The following is a 7,461-nucleotide window of genomic DNA, read 5'->3' on the forward strand; positions in this document are numbered from 1 at the left end:
GCCTTTCAAATTCATAAAAGGATCTTTAAGAAAATAGATCACTTCAATAAATTTGCCATTGCTCAGTCATGATGACTTTTACTACCTTCAGTTCTTTTTCAAAAGATTTATTTATTGGAAAGGCAGATAGAGGAGCTGGTGGTTGTGGTGCAGTGGACAAAGCTGCTATCTGTTACATTGGCATCCTGTATGTGCACCAGTTCAAGTACCAGCTATTCCATTTCTGATCCAGCTCCTTACCAATGGACTGAAAAAGCAGGGAAAGATGGCCCAAGTGCCTGGGATGCTGCCACGCACATTGCAGGTAAAGCTCCTTGCTGCCATGCACATCGGAGGGAAAGCTCCTGGCTTCAACCTGGCCACACTCTGGCTATTAAAGTCATCTCAAAAATGAATTAGGTGGTGGAAGATTTCTGTCTCTCCCTCTCTCTGTAACTCTTTCAAGTAAGTAATTAAATATTTTAATATGATAAAAAAGGCAGAGAGACACAGAGACAAAGAGAGAAGGAAAGAGAAGCAGAGAGATCTCCCATCTGCTGGTTCACTTTCTATATGGCTACCACTGTGCAAGACCAGGTTCTCATGTCCCCATTGAGGTTACAGTTCTCCAATTTGACGACAGGAATGAAAGAATTTGAGCTATTATACATTGCTTCCCAGGGATATTAACATGAAGCTGATTTGGAAGTGTAGTACCCAAAACTCAGATTAGCACTGCAATATAGGCTGTGGGCATCTGTTGTGACTGCTAACAAATTGGAAATCCTAGAGGAAAAATCAACAGATTCCTGGACATACACAATATACCAAAATTGAGTCATGAAGACACATAGAAAAGCTAAACAAACCAAAAACCAAGACAGAGATTGGATGAGTAATAAAGACCCTCCCAACAAGGAAAAGTCCAGGATCAGACAGCCTCGCTATTGAATTCTACAGGACTTTTAAAGAACTAATGCTTCTCAAACTATTCAACACAATTGAAAGAGAGACAATCCTCTCAAACTCCTTCTATTAATCCTGCATCACCTTAATTCTTTAACTAGAAAAGATACAGTTGAGAGAGAGTACTATAGAAAAATATCCCTGATGGGGGCCAGTGCCATAGCACACTGGGTTGATCCTCCACCCGTGGAGACGGCATCCCATATGGGTGCCAGTTCTGGTCCCGGTTGCTGCTATTCCAGTCCAGCTTTCTGCACTGGACTGGGAGGGCAGTGGAGAATGGCCCAAGTGCCTGGGTCCCTGCACCCGCATGGGTGACCAGGGAGATGCTCCTGACTCTGGCTTCCGATTGGACCAGCACTACCTGTTGGGCCATATGGAGCATAAACAAGCAGATAAAATACTTCTGTCTCTCTGCCTCTGCCTCTCCATCTCTGTAACTCAATCTTTCAAATAAATAATTCTTTTGAAAAGGTCAACAAACAATAAAGGCTGGTGGAGAGGGAGAGAAAAAGGTACCCTAACCCACTGTTGGTGGGAATGAAGCTAGTGCAACCATTATGGAAGGCAGTATCAAAGTTCCTCAGAAATCTGAAAACAAACATACCATGTGATCCTGCCATCTGACTACTGGGAATTTATCTGCATGAAATGAAATAGAATATGCACAGGCATGAGTTATCTGTACCCTCATGTTTATTACAGCTCAATTCACAATAGCTAACATGGAATCAACCCAGATGTCCATCAACTGGTGACTGGAACAAAAATATGAGCTATATATACAGTGTAAAATACTATTCAACCATAATTGAGAATGAAATCCCATCTTCTGTAACTAAATGGATGAACTGGAAACAAGTATGCTTCATGAAAGAAGCCAGTCCCCAAAAGACAAATACCATATGTTTTCTCTGACTGGTGGTAATTAATATATAGACAACAAAAAGCAGCATATGAGTTAAATTGACATTTTGAGATTTGAGTATTGTTCATAGCACTTTTCTGTACTCTTTGATAGAGTACACAACATATACTCATTGATATTTCTGCTACTACTTGCTGAATTCTTTATTTTGTAGAGGGTTAAAGCTTGTGATTCTAAAATAAAATCAAAGCATGCAGCTGTCAAAATTAAAAGAAAATAAAACAAGAAGGAGGGAGTTGGAAATATGAGAACAAGGGAAGATAGGATAGGATGTTATCAGTTTGCTCTTCAATCTGTATATATAAATTACATGAAATTTGTTCACTTAATATGCATTTAAAAATATAAACTTAACACTGGAAGAAAAAGACCTGAGATCAGTGTTTTCTGGATTACCACTAATAAAATTTAGTCTTCATTTATGTCTGACCATATTTAATTTCTTATTTATTTATTTTATAAGAAAATTAACATCACCATTCCTAACAAGTCCATCCTGCTTCATGCATATCTATCAGTTCCCACTATGCTAATAATTTCTCATGAACTTAAATCCATATCATCTTAAAAAGATGCAATGTGGGGCTGGCGCTGTGGCATAGCAGATAAAGTTGTTGCCTGCAGTGCTGGCAAGCCATGTGGGTGCCAGTTCAAGTCGTGGCTGCTCCACTTCTGAACCAGCTCTCTGCTATGTCCTGGGAAAGCATTAGAAGGTGGCCCAAGTCCTTGGGGCCTTGCACACATGTGAAAGACCCTGAAGAAGCTCCTGGCTTCAGATTGACACAGACCAGTCATTGCGGCCAACTGGGAGTAAACCAGCTGATGGAAGACCTCTCTGTCTCTGTCTGTCTCTCTCTCTCTCTCTACCTCTCCTCTATTTGTGCAACTCTTTCAAATAAATAAATTAATATTTAAGAAAAAAGCCTGATTCATGTTATTATTTATGTGTTTTAGAGGCTTTGCAGATGTTGATTACATGTGCCATGAAAACCCATTAAAATGCAAATCCTATAAGAGGCAACTCCATGTGCACTAAACTGGTAAAATCCAGTGCATGTGTTGAGAAAAACACACTAGCAATACATTTCAAAAAGCTGTGAAATATTATAAGTGGCTGTCAAAAGCTAAAAATCTGACAATGACTCATTATGTCATTTATTTATATATAATGCTGAGAAAATCAGAAGTATTTGTTAAAACTTCTGCTAAAATGCACTTGATTTATAATTTTTAAATGCATCTTTCCTAGATGTAATGCAATCCTGTACTACTTTAGAGTATCAGAAATTTAAAATGTTGGACTGGTGCTGTGGTGGAGCAGGTTAACACCCTGGACTGAAGTGCCAGCATCCCATATGGGGGCCGGTTCAATACTCAGCTGCTCCACTTCTGATCCTGCTCTCTGCTATGGCCTGGCAAAGTAGTAGAAGATGGCCCAAGTCTTTGGGCCCCTGTACCCATCTGGGAGACTGGGAACTAGCTCCTGGCTCCTGGCTTCAGATCAGCACAGCTCTGGCAGTTGCAATCAATTAGGGAGTGAACACCAGATGGAAGACCTCTCTCTTTCTCTCTGTCTATCCTCTCTGTCTGTAACTCGACTTGTACATAAATAAATAAATCTTTAAAACAATTAAGAAATTTAACATGTGAAAGGTTTTTAAAAATGTATTTCTTTATTGTGAGGCAGAGTTACAGATATAGAGAGGAAGAGATAGAGAGGTCTTCTATCAACTGGTTCACCCCTAAATGGCCAGAATGGCTGGAGCTGGGCCGATCTGAAGCCAGGTGCCAGAAGCCAGGAGTCAGCAGCTTCCTCCAGGTCTCTCACATGGGTGCAGGGGCCCAAGAACTCAGGGCATATTGCACTGCTTTCCTAGGCCATTAGTAAAGAGCTGGATTGGAAGTGCAGGAGCAGGGACTCAAACTGGTGCCCATGTGGGATGCTGGTGCTGCAGGTGGATGCTTAATCTACTATGCCACAGAGTGGGCCCAGTGAATGGTTTTAGGAAGACATCTTTCATGTAGACTAGGCTGCAATATTGCAAGGTAAGGTTTAGCTTTTATTCCCACACATCAGTATTCATCTTTTAGCAACTATAAATACTGAATATCATACATTTAGACATAAATATAGGTAACTGCAGATTTTGTTGTCATTCTTTCTAATTCTCTTTTTAATGTCTGCTAATAGGTCATCTTATGGATTATTATATTGATGTTACCCATACACAAGCATCAGGCATTTCCACTGTTGAATGTGTTTATGAGTACAGGTAGATTTGTGTGTACATGAATGCACATTTGATGGAGATAGCACTGACAGTAATACTGTGAGAAATCCTAACGCTGATTCCAAACTTTCTGTCCTCCGCAGAGATGGCTGTCATTGAAGTAGACCACAGGGCCCCTTTTGCTGTTATGGACTGAAATGTGCCTCCCTAAAACTCTAACACGGAAGTGCTAACCAGCAACATGACTCTACCTGAAGAAAGTGCTTTTAAGCAGATCAAATGGTAGATGTGTCTGTCACATCGGAGAAAGGCTTCTGGAAAAATCGAGCCTATTTAAGCACCTTGATCTGATATTTTCAAGCTCTACAACTCTGAGAAGTAAAATTCCATGATTTAAATCATATTCTCTGTGGTATTTTCTTAGCAAATTAATATATCCTCATTTCTGCCAGCATTTTCTATTGTCATCCAGAAGGTCCTAGTGATTAGCAGAGAAATATAGAAACTAAAAACTGTGATTTTAGATTACCAATTATCTACTAACACAAAAAGATCCCAGAAGCCACCTACTACCATCGTCTAGGACCCAGAAAAAAAACAGGAAGGAGTCAAGTTGCAGGGCAGTAGAAAAAAGTGAATAATGAAAGATCACAGCAGAAGTAAATAAGGAAGGGTTTGATGCTGTGGTGTAGTGGGTTAAAGCCTTGACCTGCTGTGCATGCATCCCATATGTTGCTGCTAGGAGACCAGGTGCTCCACTTCCAATCCAGCTCCCTACTAATGCACCTGGGAAATTGGTGGAAGATGGACCATGTTCTACGGTGCTGGCACCCACATGAGAGACTTGGAAGAAGCATCTGGCCTTTCCAATAAATAAATAAATCTTAAAAATATAGAAACAGTGTTAGCACTGTTGGAAAACAGACTCATAGTTCAATGTAAAAGTATAGGCAGCTGAAATAAACCGACTTTTCTACAGGCAACTCCTATTTAACAAAGGAAAGAAAACAAACAGGAGAAAGAAGAACCCCTTTAGCATATGGTTTAAAGGAAAGTGATTATCCATATGTAGAAGCCTGAAAATATACCCAAAACCTCATACACTATGTAAAAGCAACTCAAGGTGAATTAAAAGTCTAAATATAAAGCCAGAAACTAAGTAAACATATGAGAAACTATAAAACATAAGCATAGATAACAGTTTTGGGTAAGATTCCAAAAGCACAAGTAACAAAAATAAAATATAGAAATTTGAGCATATCATATTAAGATACATCTTCACAACAAAGTATTCAACAGAGTAAAGATACAATGGACAGAATGGCAGGAAACATTGAAAACTCTGACTATGACAAAAGATTGATAGCCATAACATACATATATTGAACTGGGAAAATCTCCAAATAAGAAGCAAAATGTACAGCTAAGAAATGGGCAAGGATCAGAACAGATGTTTCTCAGAAGAAGAAATCTCAATGGTCAAGACATAGATGAACATGCCCAATATCACTAGCCATTAGGGAAATGTAAATCAAAACCAATAGCAGACTCCATCTGTGGGAGAAGACAATGCTTGGGTTTTCATTTGTGCAACAAGTGGGTTTAGAGGACCCTGTTCACCATAAGAGGGCAGAGTCTACATGGAAGTAAGGAAACCTTAATGTTTTCCTAATGGGCTTGTTAAATTCTTGACCAGTGCCTATTACTTTTGCCGCAAACTTTCCAGTCTCACTACTTTCCTGCTTCTTCCTCTTCTCTGTGGCTTGCAAAAACAGTGTACCTTCTATATATGGAGGATACTTTTGTTTTGTTTTATTCCTTCTGTCTCATGATGTTCCTCTAAGAAATCACAACCCTCCAAGTATTCATTAATTTATGCAGTCTGCAGTTTTCATGGGCTACTACATGGCAAAGTACTAGGTTAAAGGAAAGGTATAGGTCAGGAACTGAGCAAAGTTCACAATGATGAAGCCATTGGGGAAATGAACCTGATGGAAGACCTCTCTCTCTCTCTCTCTCTCTCTCTCTGCCTCTCCTTCTCTCTCTGTGTAACTCTGATTTTCAAATAAATAAATAAATCTTTAAAAACTAACAAAATATACTAATAACCTGGTGGCAACACCTTTCTATCAGAACATGTGAAGCACTCAAACACAGTTTGTCCCAGAAAGTCAACCATAGGGCATATCTTCTACTGCACTTGTGGACATCTCTGAGGGGGGTAAGGGGCACTTATTTCTTCCCCTCTTCTTTCTTACCACTCTCACATTTATAACTTCTATCGATGCTTCCAAAGACCAGTCTCTATGAAATTGTAGAACTAATATCCTCCTATGTCAAAAGTGTCATGGGTTTAAACACAGAACCCAAAATAAGATAAGTAACTGGCCTTCTTAATTACACAGTGTGGAATGTAAGATTCTCAGTGGAGCACTGGGTAATATAAAGTGCTGGGCAGAGAAAAACTGTTACTTATCTGTATTTATGATGCTGTAATTCTCCTCTTTATGCAAACTCAGATTAAAAGAGCTCCCGTTAGTGGGCAGCACTGTTGCATAGTGGGTAAAGCTACTGCCTGCCTTGTCAGCATCCTATATGGGTGCCGGTTGGGATCCTGGCTGCTGCACTTCCCATCCAGCTCTCTGCTGTGGACTGGGAAAACAGTAGAAGTTGGCCCAAATCCCTCATCTCCTGCACCCACCTATGAGACCTGGACAAAGTTCTGCCTTTCAAATAAATAAATAATTATTTAAAAAATCAGCTTCATCTCAGAAGGAGCTCCTGGCTACTGGCTCCAAATTGGCATACCTCCAGCTATTGCTGCCAATTGGGGAATGAACCATCGGATGGAAGACCTCTCTCTCTTTCTCTCTCTCTCTCTCCTCTCTGTGTAACTCTTTCAAATGAATAAATAAATCTTTAAAAAAGTAGCTCCAGTTATTGACAACACAGTAGACTTGCATTAATTTTGGTTCCCTTCTCACTTTGCAAAGGGATCAGTGGCAGGTCAAAACAGTTGACAGCCTTGCTAACAGGAGAAGAGATAGCTGAAGACAGAAAATGAAAAGCAGCCAAATACATCATCAAAGAAAGAGAAGTGGACCCCATCCAACACAAACCTTTAAAAGTGGATGCTCACAATTAATGAGTGAAACAGCTGCCCACTGAAATCTTGTCTAGGGAGGGAAGATGTCCTAAGTTCTGCTTTTGTAAACTCCAGTCATAAATCTGTCCTAATAAATCTGTCCCTGGCATCTCTTTTACAAACATACTGGACCCACTGACCATTGGAAATGTGGTTCTAATCATGTAGGCTGCCATTTAAACCCACCAATGCTGTAACAGCTAAGAAACTTG

The sequence above is a fragment of the Oryctolagus cuniculus genome, chromosome 21, assembly GCF_051225735.1.
Source record: "Oryctolagus cuniculus isolate XC-2025 breed Fujian yellow rabbit chromosome 21, ASM5122573v1, whole genome shotgun sequence".
Taxonomy (NCBI): Eukaryota; Metazoa; Chordata; class Mammalia; order Lagomorpha; family Leporidae; genus Oryctolagus; species Oryctolagus cuniculus.